We start from the raw sequence: 16959 nt of genomic DNA on the forward strand, positions 1-16959 counted from the left end.
TAAATATTATTTCGCGCATTCAGAGCACATGCCACTGACGCTGCACTGCACTTGCCACTAGCCTGTTCCCTGGCCGCCTTGACGCAGATGAATTCATCTTTGATAGATGGTGGATGTAACGGCTGCAGCGGCTGCAGCGGCAGCCAAACATAAGTCACCAAAGACCTGTAGTACCCGCATCCCAAGCATCGTTCCATCGTCCCCGATCTCGGATGGGATGCCCAGGCAAACGTCCGTTGCTTCGCCATCGCCATTGCCTTGCATTGCTTTAGTTTTGGTTTAGTACTTTGGTTGGGTGCTGAGGGGGCTTGGGCCAGGAGATTTCGTGACGTCTGAGAAATGTGTATCAACGAGCGACGAACAAGCGACAACGTGGCAACGGGGGCATATGAGTGGAATCGATGTCGTTGTCGTCAGCTCGGCATCGGGGAATCGGCTATAAATTAAATATATGCTCGACTATATGCGACAATAACGTAAAATAATGACGCAAGTGTTTCGGCAAAGAAATTTATGCAACAAAAAGAGTTTAGACTACACAGTTTTTCTAGCGGAGCATCAATCATGGGAAGGTATTGCACTAATGGGGTAGTGCCTTTTGAAAGGAAAGCTTTAAAGCTTAAAAAAAAAGGAAAGGAAAGAAAGCATGAGTGGAGAGGAAAACGATTGTTAGAAAAAACTAACGAATGATCATATAGAAAACACTATACAAAAGTGCCTAAACATAAAAAAAATAACAGAATTGAACTAGATCGTTTTAAAATTGATAGAAATACCACAAAATACTAGATAAAACGAGAAGGGACGTGTGAGACGCTTCTTACGCGTCACAACTTCATCTGTCATCTACATCTACAACACTTCTCATACCAACCCGCAGTTAGCTCGCCTCCCTTCCCTAGACCCTCACACAGCAGACTCGCGGCAGGGGCAGAGGCAGCGCCCGCACACAAAAAAAAACAAATATAATCTACGGGACGGGGTGGGTTAAAAGTCGGAAGATGAATTGGCAGGAGGAGGACAGAGGCAGGAGCCGAGTGAAGCAGAAGCAGTGTGTGAATGAGAGAATGTAAAAAGAGCAGCAAAGGCTGTGGGAAAGGCGGGGTTTAGCCACTGGAAATTAATTTATCCATTGTGGCTATAATAATGATCCGATCGGATCCCAATTTGGTGATCTGTTAGATATGGCCATTTCCTACGGAATGGCGTTTTTAGTTTTCTTTTATCTTCAAAATTGTAGATTTGGGAGGTTTTCGCCATTTTGCGGGGGCGAAAGGGGGCCTGGCTCATTCTTGAAATACACTGGTTTCAGTGTGAGCATATAGCAAGCCGGAATGCAAAATTTGGTGGCTCTAGCTCTTATAGTCTCTGAGAACTAGCCGACAAACAAGACGGACAGACGGACAGACAGACATGGCTCTATCAACTCGTCTATTGATGCTGATCAAGAATATATATACTTTATGGGGTCGGAAACGTTTCCTTCTGTGCGTTACATACAACCGTTATTCCCCACAAATACAATATACCCTATTTACTCTTCGAGTACCGGGTATAAAAATACAACCTGCCGAACAACTTTAAATATATTTATGTCATTGGCACATACCAACAAAAGTTTTTTTTCTCACGGTCTGTTCAGCTGCAGAGAAGTACATGTCAAAGATTGATCTGTTCTCAGGATCAGAGTTGGTCTACAATCAAGGTGCAATCACTACCGCTGTGATTCCTACAAAGAGAGACAAACACCACACCACAAACCGAACAAACAGACAGTCGGGACAGTTGGACAGAAAAATAGACATTCTCCATAGCAGCAGCAGCTGGAAGGCTGTTGCATGCCTCTTGGACTTTGGGTCTGCAGTTTCCGTTAAGTCCAATTAAAGTCGGAGCCCTATCTACGATCGGGCCCCAACAGACCCCAGTCCTCAGTCGAAGGCCCAGTGCCAGTCGCTTGCACTAAACCGCCACAACCTGTGGCAGCAACAGTCAGCGACAGCATCGGCAGCTCCAAAAACAAATTAAGTGACAAAATGTCAAATACAAACAAGCAACAAACGCGAGGTAAATCGGGGGATATCGATCGAAGGAGTGAGTGTGTGTTGCCAGACCCTCGCGAGTGATCAAAATGAAATTTATAAATGCAACCACTGCTTGACACATTGGGGTAGTGTCTGGCTGATGTTGTTGGCTGTCGCTGTCGTCGGCAGGTTAATGTCATGTGTGTGCACAAAATTTGCAAAAAGCCAAAGAGTTTCAGGCCCACAGCAATCATTCAGCGATCCAGCGGCGACGATCGGCGACTGCAACGACGAGGCTGGCAGGCGACAAGAAAAATCAATTAGTGAGCGACATGTGACGATAATAATACCAACAATAAAAATGGCAACCAATCGAAGGCAAACCCAAAGGAGGCAAGCAGCACGAGGTGAGTGTGTGTGTGGCAAGTGGTACGTATATCTTCAGAGGCAAGAGGTGGCCTTCGCTGCCTGTAAATTGAGGAAAGTTAACCAATCGTCTTCTGTCCCTCTCGCGTGTGTTTCTGTGTGTGCATGTCTGTTTCCTGCAATCGATCCGACTTCACTTTGTAAGCAAATTTCAATTTCCGCAGACAGAAACACATTCACATCCACGTCTCTGGGAAATGGAAATCAAAACTAACGAATGGGGGCCACTAGAGTCAACATGAACGATCGTTTCGTTTCGTTGAGATCGTCGAAGCAAAAAAACAAAGAGCAACAAATTGATTGTTGATCGTAAGTTGAATTTGGTCCCAAGATATTTATGGTTTATCTCAGACATACTTTGTATCTTGACTGTTTTTCAATCAGAAATCCAACAATGACAGTTAAATATTGAGAACAGATGTGAGATATTCGTAACAAATCAAGAGAAAATGTTTGAGATAGAATAATACCTGAAAAGCTAGCTCCCTGAAATAGCAATCGTATGAGTAGAATTCCGAATAGGAACACATCACAATTTACTAGAGAAATATTAGTAACTAGCAAGCCCACTGCGGCTTCCCCCACAGATATTTAGGAAAGCAGATATTATCTACAAGATAACTTTTACCAGCATGGAGTTAAAGTTAAAGACGCACTCTTAAATGTGTGTGTCCCATTATTCGTACACTACCATCACCCTAGTTTAAACACCTGTAACTTGGCGTACGGTCAACGTAAACAGAAAAAGTTAATTTTGTATCAAAGATCAATATATTTATTTAAATTAACAATTATCTACTAATTATGGAATAGGAATAAAAACAAACAAAAATATATGTAAAAAATGTAAAATATGTAGTTTCTAAACTAAGGTAATGATAAATGTTAAATATAATCTTTCAAGGGATAATTCGGGGGATATTAAATGGTACAAGTAATTATTAATATTGCATCTACAATTTGATCTACATGTGGATAATCTGATGCGGGTTGGTCTGGGGGGAACCGAAAAATCGATTCGTCCCAAAAGCGTTTGGGAGTCTACAATCCCGAGAATGAGCTTATGCATGAATACTACCCCATTGAAAATTCTGCGATGGTGTAAAGAGGGTAGGTTCAGTAGTTTTAGCCTAGATAGGTATGGTGGAAGAAGTCTGTTAGAGTCCCAGTTTAGATTTCTAAGGGCGAATATTAAAAATTGTTTTTGAACGGATTCAATAATAATTTGTTGCTCCTTGTACTGTGGACTCCACACACAAGAACAATACTCCAAAATCGGGCTAACCAACGAGACGTACAGTGTTTTAGTTGTATATGGATCGTCAAACTCTTTTGACCAACGCTTAATAAACGCAAGAACTCCTTAGCTTTGTTAACAGTTGAAGCAATATGGCTATTAAAACATAGCTTGTGATCGAAAAGGACTCCTAAGTCATTTTATGTGGAGATTCGATCCAGAACATGGTGTCCTAGAGAATAGGAGACAAAATGTGGTGCACGGCGGTAAAAAGTCATAAGTTTGCACTTGGAATGGTTAAAGAAAGTAGGTTATTCGAACACCAAATGCTTAATTCATCAAGGTCAAGTTGTAGGCGAGTATGCAAGTACCAGTCGGAAAAGGAAAAACAAATTTGAACGTCATCAGCATACAGTAAAGAAACTGAGTGCAAAATAACTTGGGGCAGGTCGTTCACAAACAAATTGAAAAGAAGCAGACCTAAATGACTTCCTTGAGGAACTCCAGAGGTAACTTTCACAACATTCGACATGACATTGTTAAAGAAAACACGCTGTGTGCGATTCGACAGGTACGATGATATCCAATTAACAAGATTTGTGGTTAAACCTAATAAAGAAAGTTTATGGATCAGCGAAGAATGATTAACAGCATCAAAAGCTTTACTGAATCTGTAAAAATGACGTCGGTCTGCAAGCCACTTTGAAATCCTCAGTTGATTGGAGACGAGAATTCTAAAAGGTTAGTAGATGTTGATCGATGTCTAAAAAACCCATGTTGTCACGGGGATATAATGCTAGAACATGCGTGTTGCAATTGACGAGTAACAAGGTGCTCGAGCATCTTCGGAATGGCAGATAGTTTAGCAATACCACGATGGTTTTCGATATTAGACCTGGACCCTTTCTTGTGAAGAGGAATAAGGTAGGATTCATTCCAGATCATGGGGAGGCGAGAACGCTCCAGGGATAAATTAAATAAGAAGGTCAAAGGATGAGATAGGGCTTGAGCGCAATATTTGAAAATACAGCTCGGAACTTTATCTGGACCCCCAGAGAAACAGATGTCAATTGATGACAACCCTTCGAAGACCTTCCTCAAGGAAGGGAAGAAACACGTTATTAACATGAGGTAGATGGTATGGATAAGGGGTGGAGGAGTCATAAGTATCCTAGGAGTACGTCGATTGAAAAAAGGTGGCAAATAAATTTGCAATTCCCTGATCTGAAGTTTCTGTTTTAGACTGTAACTGAAGGGAAGAAGGGAACGCGTTAGACTTGCTTTTTGAGAGACGACGAATATCTACTATATGTTTATAAAAAAGTTTTTAGTTTTCTTTTATGGTATCCTTACAAAAAATTTAAAAAATTAACTTAAGCAAAATAGTATTTTTTTCGCACATGAATTATGCGTACAGCCGTCCGATTCTTTAAGTAAAATTAAAATATTAAATGTAACATGTACAATGAAAATTTTTGTTTGTTATATTTAGTCTTTATGATGACTGAAAGCACTAGAAAAAATCTTTCCCCCAAGGTATTTGGTATTAGCTCCCTCCACAAGCAGTACCGGTTGCATTGATCTTTGATACAAAATTACCTTTTTCTGTTTACTTTGACCGTACGAAACGTTATAGGTGTTCAAACTAGGGTGATAATGGTGTACAAATAATATGTGTGCTTACTGTAAAAGCTGTTGGATGTTGATTTTAAAAAACATCGCCCTTTGTGGGTGCGGAATGAGGCGGAGAGAATTTTTAAAAACACTTCTACCAGTGCACTATGGGTAAAAAGCAAGTTTTTTTGGCATAAACCAAACAAAAAGAGCTAGAGCTCTAAAAATTGTCATGAATGTTCGTTAGACTAAAGTAGAATTTCGAAAAAAAATGTAGTCATTTGGACCCCGCCTACCTTCCGCCTCCATACAAACTGGAACTCATTTACGTTGTATTTATTACAAAAAAAGGTATTCAAACGATTAATTATGATAAAAGATCCTTTAAAACGTTTTAAAACTTTAAACAAATATATTTGATTCACTGATACAATGATTGTTTGGTTAAAAGTAATTTGATTGGAATCGCTTCAACATACAATTTCATTTCGCTTAGTACTTGTTAAACTAAGCAATAAATTGGATAATTTTCGTTTAAATTGTAATAGTTTCATCTTTAGCTAGTCAGTTTTTGTCAATACTCTTCAAATTACAACATTTTATTGCGTCTGTTTCACGATTGTTGTTGGTCCAGACCTCCAGCAGCGCTGCATGAGTAAACTAATAAGCATCTGCAAAATTAAAAATGTTTCGAAAAGGCAAAAACGGCCAAAAAGCATTAGCACCACATGATTCTATAATAATCGGTTAACAACATGTATCTTGAACCTCTGTGTGGTGTGCTGTGCAAAAGTAATATTCCACCATCAGAACACACGTGCAATTGTTAGTACCAAGCTAAAAATATACACGAACAAAATTGGAAAATTAAAAACTTCACTCAACTATCAAAAAACATGTATTAGCAATTAATTATTAATATTATTAAAAAAAAATCGACCTATTAATTCCATATTTTTACTTTTATTTAAAGTTTTTAATCAAGCTACAATTACAGCTACAAGTTCCTCAATTTTTCTCGCACTTTTTCCCGCACTTTTTCACAAGTCAAAGCATCTCAAAGCATCTTAGACAACTTTGAAAGCGCGCAAAAAACATATGGTACTAGTAAAAATCTTCTAAAACCAGTTTTGTTCTATCTGGAGATTTACGAATCAGAAAAGTAGAGTCGCATTCAAATATTAAAAAAAAAATATTACATATATGCCACAAATTCCGGCTTTTTACCCATAGTTCAGTGTGCGCATACAGAACTATGGATGCAAAACTTGATTGCCCAATCCCTTGTATCCGCTGAACAGTAGGAGCTCATCAATACTGGATAATGATCAAGAATAAATATGCATACTTCATAGGGTCGGAAACTCTTCCTTCTGTGTGTTACCTTTTTCATTCAAGAATACAATATAGCCTATAAAGAACGTTAGAAACAATTCCAGAACAACACTCAAAATGTACACTTTTCCCACACATTTTCCTATTCATTTTCCCTCTAAATAACCAAAAATACTTAGTCTCAGGAATACTAAAATATGTTTGACTCCACAACTCTCCTTTCCCCGTCTAGTTTTTTCAGCGAGAAACAGTTTTTCCTTTTATACTTGGTACTCGAAGAGTAAATAGGGTATATATGTATATTTTGTATTTATGCACACAGTGAATGTATGTAACGCACAGAAGGAAACGTTTCTGACCCCATAGTGTATATATATTCCGTCCGTCCGTCCGTCTTGTTGAGCTGCTGGATCTCAGAGACCATACAAGCTAGAGCCACCAAATTTTGCATCCAGACTTCTGTATGCTCACACTGTTACAAGTGTATATCAAAAATAAGCCACGTCCGCTTCCGCCCCCACAAAATTGCGAAAACCTCCCAAATCTACAATTTTGAAGATAAAAGAACGCCATTCTGTAGGGAATGACCATATCTATGAGATCACCAAATTGGGATCCACAATGAAAAAATTAATTTGCAACCCACCCCGTACCGAATCTTATATTTGTTTTTCTCACATTCTCTCATTCACACTCTGCTTCTATATTATGCGGCCTCTGCCTCTGCCGTGAGTCTGCAGTGTGTGGGTATAGGGAAGGGGGTGAGCTAAAGGAGCCTGTTGGTGTGAGAAGTGTTGTAGCAGTAGTTGACAGATGAAGAAAAAATGTAAAATTTGACAAAACACCGATAAGGTGCAGATGAAGTACTGAGTGCCGGGTATAAAAGTTGTGACGCGTAATAAGCGTCTCACACGTCCCTTCTCGTTTTTCTTCCACTTAGTTAGAATAAATTGCAAAAATAAATTGAAAATATGATATATCGAAGGTTGACACCGTGTTCTGGAACACTTTCTCTCCTTCTAGCCATCCACTGAGTGGCCATCAATGATTTATCCTTGCATTTTCCACGAGTGAGAGTCTGCGTATGTGGGTGTTTGTAAAGTTTCCTTCTGTTTCTGTGACGATTTGTACGCTTCTTGTCAGCCACGTCCATTGTCGCATCCGATGGATGGGAGAGAGTCAACGAAGAGTTGGGAGGTAAAAGGTGGTTTCATCATCTGCCAACCCAACAACAGTATCTTCCCCATCGTCATCGCCATCGCCGGGGAGTGGCATCAAAAGAAAAATGTGACGCCAAGCTCTTCATTTTGATTGAAGGTTCTCTGATATTTGACAGATTCGATTGAAAATCCTTCAGGAGGGTCCCTGGGCAAAAACCAGAGACGAACTCTCGTTAAGCTCCGCACTCTGACAGAGCACTGACCAGCCAGCGACCCACTCGGACGGGACGGGACCGAATCTGACCATCAGCCAGATGGATGTTTGCAGATTGTGACAGCGGCAAAAGGGTAAATAAGAGAAGTAGGGGGATGGGATGGATGCATGGGTTGATTGTTTGGTTTGGTTCCTTGTTGGGTGGTGTGTGGTGCGGCTGGTGGGTAGGGTTCGTAAAATAAATTGAAAGTGCTGCTGAGAACGAAAATTGACGAGGATGCCACACTGCCTTCTGTTGTTGATACCCTTTTGCGCTGGGGGGATTATGATTTTTATCAGATGTATAGAAAGGAGGGACATGTGGCGGAACACTGCCTACAGACGTACTGCCTGAGTACCGGGTATAAAAGTTGTTACGCGTACGAAGCGTTTCACAGACCTTCTTACTCGTTTCTCTTTATTTTTTTTTCACTTTTAATATTTTTTTGGAGTAGTGTATTTTAGTTTTTTTCAAGTTAATTTCATGTGATTTATTAATTTGCCTACATTTTTCTCTTTAAGTGTAAAAAACCTTCGATCCCCAAAACTCCTTTCCTGCTTGTTATTTGTTTTATTTATACCGAAATAAGGTCCAGCCTAGAAGCCGAATCACAATTCAAAACCGTAAACCCGGATCTAAAAGCCTGCGTCTGAGTTTTGTCTGACTGAGCGAAGGGTGATTGAACTTATTTTGCATAAAATGTTCAAAATGTGGCCAGAATTGAGTCTCTACAAGCATTAATTTTTTCCATAAAATGCAAAGAAGGAATGAGAATCAGACAATTTTGTCTTTTTGCGGGTTTTCCAGACAATTGCCATGTTCTGGCAGTTCGAAGAACAGTCGAGGAATAACACATCTGTTTTCCACAACATCTCATTTAAACAATTGTGCCCCAGCCAGACAAATGGAAGGAAGTGGAAGGTAATGGTGTCTCAATTCCGTCAACAAAAAAGTTCAATCAGAAATTAAGAAAACCGCCGCCGACGACGACAATGACAACGAAGACTACGAAAAATGTCTCGAACGAAGGCGTGAAAAATTCTCCAAGCTATAGGCAAAATGCAAAAGAAAATAGCATTAGACAATGATTGGGAGGCAATAGAAAAGCATGGGAAAATTGTGAGAGAGTGGGTACAAAATTCAGGGTAGAAGGATGAGAATGCAACCGGAACATTTCATCGCGTGTCGCAGACACATTTGAAGGCTTCGACAAGACTCTTCAGACTTCCGTCGTGATGAGTTTTTCCTCTGCTCAATGGAAAAATTCGAGGCAAGATAAATGAAAATAATAATTAAAGATGCCCGGAATTTTCATCTGTAAGTGTTCGTTTTTAGTTCGTTTGCTTTAAGAAGCTTTCAATTTAGGTATGTACATACATATGTAAATATATAACAATTGTTTTGGACTGGAAAACAACTAATGATATAGTTTACCCCTTGAAATCGTTTCCTTGATATTTTTCGATGGATATGTATAATGAGTAATTTATTATTTAAATAAATGTATTCCTCGATAAATGGTCATTAAGACCCTGCCGGCTTTCAAAATGTGGTTCTGGGAATCTTTAAGAACAGAACGAAATGCATTGAAAACGTGTCCGCTAATTGATCGACTAATTTTCCCAGCACTCTAATTAAACCAACACAATCAATACGCAGGCTCCAATGCAGTGCAATGTATGGTGGTCAATCTACCCTTACTCCTAGCCACCACAAGAACTACAGCAACCTGGACTAAAGACACTCTAACAGAGACATAGAGCGAGACAAAGACGCATCAAAGTTAAGTGAGCGCCAGAGCTCTGTCGTTGACGAAGCTGTCAGCACGAGATGTCAGAGCCAGAAGGACACTACACGAAAGCTGGCAGGATGGCAGCATAGCAGGTCTCCGAGGCACACACATATACATCCTTTTCTTTAGGTTTTTGCTTTCATACGCCACTTGCTTTTCATTTATCACAAAATCCTTTATCTATCCACTCGGCGACATCATCTTGCACATCTCTTGCGACTTCGTCAAACCAAATGCCGCCTTGCCTTGGATTATGGTGAGAGTGTGGGTGGGCATGCCCCCTTGCCCTGCCCGCATGTTCAGTGGAGCAGATAACAAAGATCCTTCAACGGATTGACATCTGAAGGCGAACGAGCGAGTAACTTTGTAATTTCTCATGCTTCAGAGTGAGGTGTCCCCCGCCTCAGACGAGAGACTGGGCTGGTCGCTCGGCCGTCAGACTTTCTCTACTTTCCTTTACTTAACTTTGTATTCTTCTAGTTTGCTGTTGCTCTTATTTTAAAGTAGGGTAAAGACATATGATGATTCAAGAGGATGCTTTTATGGTATTTTTCTAGAATTGTTGGTGGCTAATCAATCAGAAATTTTCTGAAAATTCACTAAATATATTTTGCTGGTACTTTTTAGATGTTTTTCCAGGAACCTCGCACCCCGGTATTTTTTAAATCGAAAACCCCAAATTTGAGTTTTGTCTTTAGTTTTTAAAGAATGTCAAACAGTTTCAAAATTTGATTGAAAATATCCCCAAAATTGTTTCCTTTATGAGTCACGTGCAATGCAGCAGCACTTATTGGTAAGTATTTAATGATCTTGTTTGGTATTTTCATCACTTCTTTCATTTATTCTCTATTCTACTTTTCTCTTTATAAGAGGCATTTTCAATTCGTTTTTTTAACCAATCCTTTTTTGTTGTTGTTATTTCTTGTGATTCCTGGCACTAGTCGTGTGACCCTCCTTCTGCTTATCAGCGAACTATATACTGTTTATGTACATCTGTTCAGATATGTGTACATACATAAATGTACATGCGCATTCTACTACTATTGGTAACGTTTCTATGTGTGTGGAGGGGCTGTCTGAATGTCCTTTGTGCTTTGGAAAAGGTCCATCATTATAAATATTTTCAACTTTTCATCTTTCTCGGCATCAACTCAATCTCAAGTCAAACCAACGGCTGCTGCTGCTGCTATTGTCGGGCCGATTTCGCCTTCTGTCGCTTCATATTTCGTCAGAGAGGATGTCTACCTTCCTCCTGTCCCCTTCCTGAACCTTCTCCTATGCCACCACTCGTTAGCCTTTGCCTGTGCTGCATGTGTGCGGCGGGTCGACTCAAGACTTGTCCAATATTGTCCTTTTCCCTTATGCTTTCCGTTTGTCCATCTTGTGATCGTACTTCGTACGAGTCCACACAGTCCAGCGCTTGACCTTTTCCCCTACCCCCTTCTGCCCACCAGTTCTTGGTCATTTCCTACCTCATCCTTCTACGTTCTGTGGAATATTGTTCCTTGTCGTTTTTTTTTTTTGATGGCGTTGTCCTGAGGAAGGGGTCGCCAGAGCTCGTCACTTTTGAGTTTTAGGTTTTGACGAACTTCGTACGCTCTTCCATGTAAATTTCCGTCTAGTTGCAGAAAAAGTTCCTTAAAATTTGCAGTTAATTGAAATGTTGCTTTTTCAGCTGCGGGTCCTAGCCCATCAAAAAAACTAAAACAGAAATTAATGGAAAAGGTACAGAAATATCACTACAAATTGTGAATATCTGTCTAAACTGACAGTAGGCCATCAATCATAAATTTAAAGGTAATTGTGTCCGCAAAGTCCTCAAGTGGTTTACACTTTCTCCAGTTGCTGGATATTAACTGAACCATTACTTTAATATTACGTGTCAGTGTCAACAGCATCATCCTACACAGAGAGCAAAGAGAGAGAGAGAGAGGGAGAGATAGAGAGAGAGAGACAGAGAGAGAAGGCGAGTTTACCACAAGCTCAACATTCAATCTTTCAGTCATTCCATCAGAACGAAGGTCCAGTGGACATGTTGGCTGGCTCGATGAGTTGACTAGTGGGAAGTCCTTTCTAACCCAGTCATCCCCCTGTCTACGGGAAAGGACGCTACGACGCAACACAACTAAACACACTTCAAAAGAATAAGTTGACAGCTGACGATGACTTGTCAGAGACAGGTCTCTATCCTTTCATGCAACACACACAGACACATACAGAGCACCGCACAACCTTTGGTTGTCCCTGGGCCCAAACGCATGTCCAACAGCTGACGGACAAAGGAAAAAGGACATGGGGAAACAACGGGCCATGAACTTGCCTCTCCACACTCACGCACACATACTCCCGTACGTTCGCTTCTGTGTGTTCTGCTGCTGCGGATACCTTAGGGATAATGATTTTTCAGTCAAGTGAATATAATCTTTAAAGTAAACGACAATTTTAACTCTTTGTATGACGGCATACATTTTCAACAGGACGCGACGACCGGCGCCGTCTTCACAACAGAAAAATCAGTAAAAGTCCAAGAAGGAACCAAAGGAGAGCGCAAATAGGTCCAATAAACTGTTTAGTGTTGCGTTCAAGTCTACCAAATAATTGCTGCTCTTACAAAAGATTGGTGGATGGTTGACAAAAAGGTAAAAAGATGGACAAGTGTTTTTGTGTCTGCAGGCAGGATTAAGCAGGAGAGCAGAATGCTCTGACATAGGATGGGCTTCAGAAGAAGATTTAAGGGCAGGAAAACAAGGGATTCCACCGATGAATTCTGGTTTAAAGAGAGAAAGAGTCAGAAATGTCCATAGGATGGCAATTACAGAAAATTAAAGAAATGCTCGAGAAACATTATATTTTCTGGTACAAACAGTTTCAGAGCCAAAGAATTATCTATATTTATTACATATTTATTACTTATTACGCTTTTTAAACGCCAATAGAAATGTAACAATTTTCAACTTAAAATTCAATTATTTAAACCTGTAAGGGGGGCTGTTGTCTGCTCTAAGAAGTCGTCCTTGCACGTTTAATTGAATGCAACATGCCAATTGACAGAAACCCTTTTGCGTTTTTTGACTGGCCAAAAAATCAAATTCAATCAGTAAATAGATGGGTAGACAGCGGCAGTGCGGTGAGGGGTAGTACGTCAATCCGTCCAACTCATTCACTCATTTGCCCAGACAGGATGTCAGTCCGTCAGTCAGTCATTCGAGCGAGCGTCCCAACAAGTTCCCTCCTGCTATCCTGATGGGTATCCGTCCAGCAATTGTAGAGAATGGAGGAAAGGACCTTGCTTGGGTTACGGTATAGTTTGCAGTTTTAAGTCGAGTCGCCTGTCAATTTAAAATAGAAAATTTTTAGAGCAGACAATATGATGGACAGCCATCGGTCGGTAGCATAGAGACTCCAACAAAATGCAGCACCAGAAGAGGAGCAGCAGGGGTATGGGTGTACCAACTGGATGACTGACTGACTGGCAAATTGATGGACGGATTGATGGACAGATGAGATTAAATAACTTGTACACGTACAAACGAGAACTGCTTGCAAAATGCATTGCAAAAAAAGTTTTCCGTCCGAAGTCGATGTCGTCGTAAAGTTTTGTGCCCCTGATACTTTTGTTCCGTGTGCTGTCTTTCTGTTGCCTGGACTGTTTCGCCAATCAAAATTACGTGACGTTTCGTATTCTCTCCTTCTCGTCCTGTCATAAAAGTGGTGCTCTTACCCCTCACCGCACGGATAACAGATGGCATAGGCACGTGTTTTTTGACCAACAAAAAGCGTGCCATGAAAGTTTCAACTGAAACAAAACGTTTTTGGCAATGAAATGGTTGACAATCCATCAAATAACATCAACATTTCAGAGTATAGCCCTCAATTCGGGTCATAGTTTACATAAATACTCGTGGACACATTTCTGAATACAAATCTTGGCAAATGCTTTCCGTTTGCGAGACATTGTACCAAAACAAATATAGATGGCGAACGATTAAGAGTCTGTCTGCAGACATACGTATGGGAGGAGGATGCGTCAAGTTGATTGATTTGTCCCCAAAACGAATCTTGAAAGAAAGAGCCACTTGATTTTTAGGTGATGCATAGTTCTTCAATTTAATTTTTGGCTTTAATGGGGGATCTCAGCAGTAGCAGCAGCGGATGCGCTGCTGTGGCTACCACTTTCCCGATGATATATCACTGACAAGGTGAAAAATATGATGAAAAAAAACAACTGAAAAACTAAAACCCCATCCGAGGAGGTACTGGGCCGAAAAAAGTGAAGCAATAAATTTCGCTGACAAAAAACAAGCAAAACATTGAAACAGAACAGAAAGTTGTCCCCAAATAGTTTGGTGTACATGCCGCTAAGTACGCGAGAATATTCGGACTAAGTGCCCCTGCCACAGATACACAGCCGGCAGCTACTGTCACAACCACATCTACAGCCTCTGGTTCCGCCACTGCGGATGGTATGGATAATACTCGAATGGCTTTGGAAATGGACTAGAGAGTCGCGCAGCCGTTCCGTGCGTGTTTATATATCACTCACATATATGTCAGATGACAAACAACTGACAAGTGACAAGCTTCAGCATCGTCTTCGTTGTCGTTGTGATGAGAGGCCAGGCCAAGGCAATGGATGCTCGCTCCTCCTCTCTGGCTACAGTGGTACTGATATTAATATTGGGTATACCTCCATACCAGAGGTGTAGGGTTGACAGGAGTTTTGAGCAGAGATTCAAAGAGTACATAAGTGATACCAATTAATTGGGTCATATTTATTTTTTGCTATATTACTGAAGTAACAGGTGGCCTTTAACAGAGCTCTGCACAACATTTAACATTCCTTCAACCTCTGTGAGCGTTAACCACTCATTAACCATCACGATGTCACGATGTTAGAATTTTAGGTACGCCACTTCTAAGCAGATTACACTTCCGTCCCGTCGTAAAAAAACACTTGCGTCACACTGTTCGGTGGACAGTTTTTCCGCCAATGTTTCTTCGGATTTATGTTATGTCCTCCGAGTTTGTTTTGGCAACGAATTATGATGATTCTGATGATGAACGCGTGGTTGTCCAATATGCTCAGTCGCCTCTTGCCAATTGCTGCCTCATCCCCGAGCAATGCAATAGGCCAGCCGCAACGGCCTGTCACCATGATCGGAGGAAACTGACAAGCGGCGGGGGAAAACTGGCGATTCCGCGGAATTCTTTCAATCGCAGCAGATCCGTATCTCATGTGTCCCGGTCCCTTCCTGGCCCCCAGGCAATTGTCGACCTCTTGGGGCTTTTCACTAAATCCCACTCTGCCTGTCGAGGCGGCATCGCCAGGCGGCCCCAATATGATGGCAGATATACTATGTATGTAAATCACATGATGCGACCAAACCGAGTGTCAGAAAATTAAGAAGCCCAATTAGATCTTGCCACCTGTCAGCAGTTCGTCTTTTCCATCCGAGAATATGGCATGGGATGAACATCCATTCATATGGCCGAGTGACGAAGTAGACGGAACGCATCAAGAACAGCCCGCCATTCTTGTTGTTTAATCATAAATCAGAAAATCAGAGAACGGCATTGAGCGAAATGTGGTGCGGATATGGCCGCTATGTTTAATTATAGTATTTTCGCTTCAGTTCACCTTTTCCTACACACTCACTTTTACCGCTACATTTAACTATTTAATTGCTCAGGTCGTATTGATGTAAAGCATATACATATGTATGTACAACTATCGTTCGCAAGTTCATTTCAATCCATCCCGTCTTTCCCGAAAATTTTAAGAAATCAAAGCGCTCACAATATGAAAGTTAATTTTAACCAATGGGCAAAGAAAATAAACTCAGCCGGGCAGAATGCAGCCAGAAGCGAGAAGTAACATGAAGGTTGGTTTCTGAATCTGGGCCTGAGCCCAATGTCGCTGCCAGGCAACCGCAAAGATGATGTTGATGGTGCATGATTATGCGACAGGAGCCCCAAGGCACATGGCGCTGGTTGCTGGCGACAAACTCGCGACTCGCAGGAAGCTGAAACTGATGAAGTTAGGTACGAACAACGCTGGCAGATGATGAGTCGTATTATGTTACGTTCATCGTGGAGGAATCTACGTTTCTTGCAGTCTGCACTCTGTAGTTCTGGAACTGAGCGTGTCACAAATGTCGCACGCCATGTTACTGATAGTCCACCCCAACCACTCCTTCCCCACCACCGCAGCAGCAGCATAATACCATGTTTGTATAATACGTTCCGCTTGGCGGCAGCAGTGCCATATATTTGCATGCGCACGAAAAGCATCATCGAAAATGCATCATTAGCGTCTGGGAATTGGCTAAACAAGTATATTTGTCGCCTCCCTGAAGCCAGCCAGAAGACACGACTCGAATCACATTGCACGTTGCAAGTTACATATTGCGATTTGCAAAAGAGTTTCCAGTGTGGTGGCACCCACGACGACTACTCTAGCGCACTGGGATAAAAACACTTGTTGCCAGCGTGTGGCTTTGATCACAGAACACAGTCCCTGTAAAAAACGTGAAGGAACGTGTGAGACGCATCTTACGCGTCACAACTTTTATACCGGTACTCAGTGCTACATCTGTACCTTTGCGGATTTAAATTTTAATTTTACATTTTTTCTTCATCTTTCATCTACATCACTTCTCACGCCAACACGCTCTTTTAGCTCGCCCCGTCCCTTGGCGGCTCTAGCTTTTATAGTCTCTGAGATCGAGGCGCTCAACAAGACGGACGGACAGGCGGAAAGACAGACATGGCTCTTTCAACTCGGATATTGATGCTGATCAAGAATATATATACTTTATGTGATCGGAAACGTTTCCTTCTGTGCGTTACATACATCCGTTATTCCCAATACAATATACCCTATTTACTCTTCAAGTACCGGGAATACAAACCACAACAAAACATTTTGTAAGCAATTCAAATGCAAATTCCTGCGCCTTGGCATTGTTAAGAGGCGTCATGTGGTTTGGTCTCTGACACTAGGTAATGGACTCAGGTAAATGTTAAACGAGTTAATTTCAACAATTTTCAGTCACTTATTCGGGTCTCTCCCTCTCTCTCTCTCTGCCTCTCTCTCTCTAGAAGGAACACTCAAGCGATG

The sequence above is a fragment of the Drosophila guanche genome, unplaced genomic scaffold (assembly GCF_900245975.1).
Source record: "Drosophila guanche unplaced genomic scaffold, DGUA_6, whole genome shotgun sequence".
NCBI lineage: Eukaryota > Metazoa > Arthropoda > Insecta > Diptera > Drosophilidae > Drosophila > Drosophila guanche.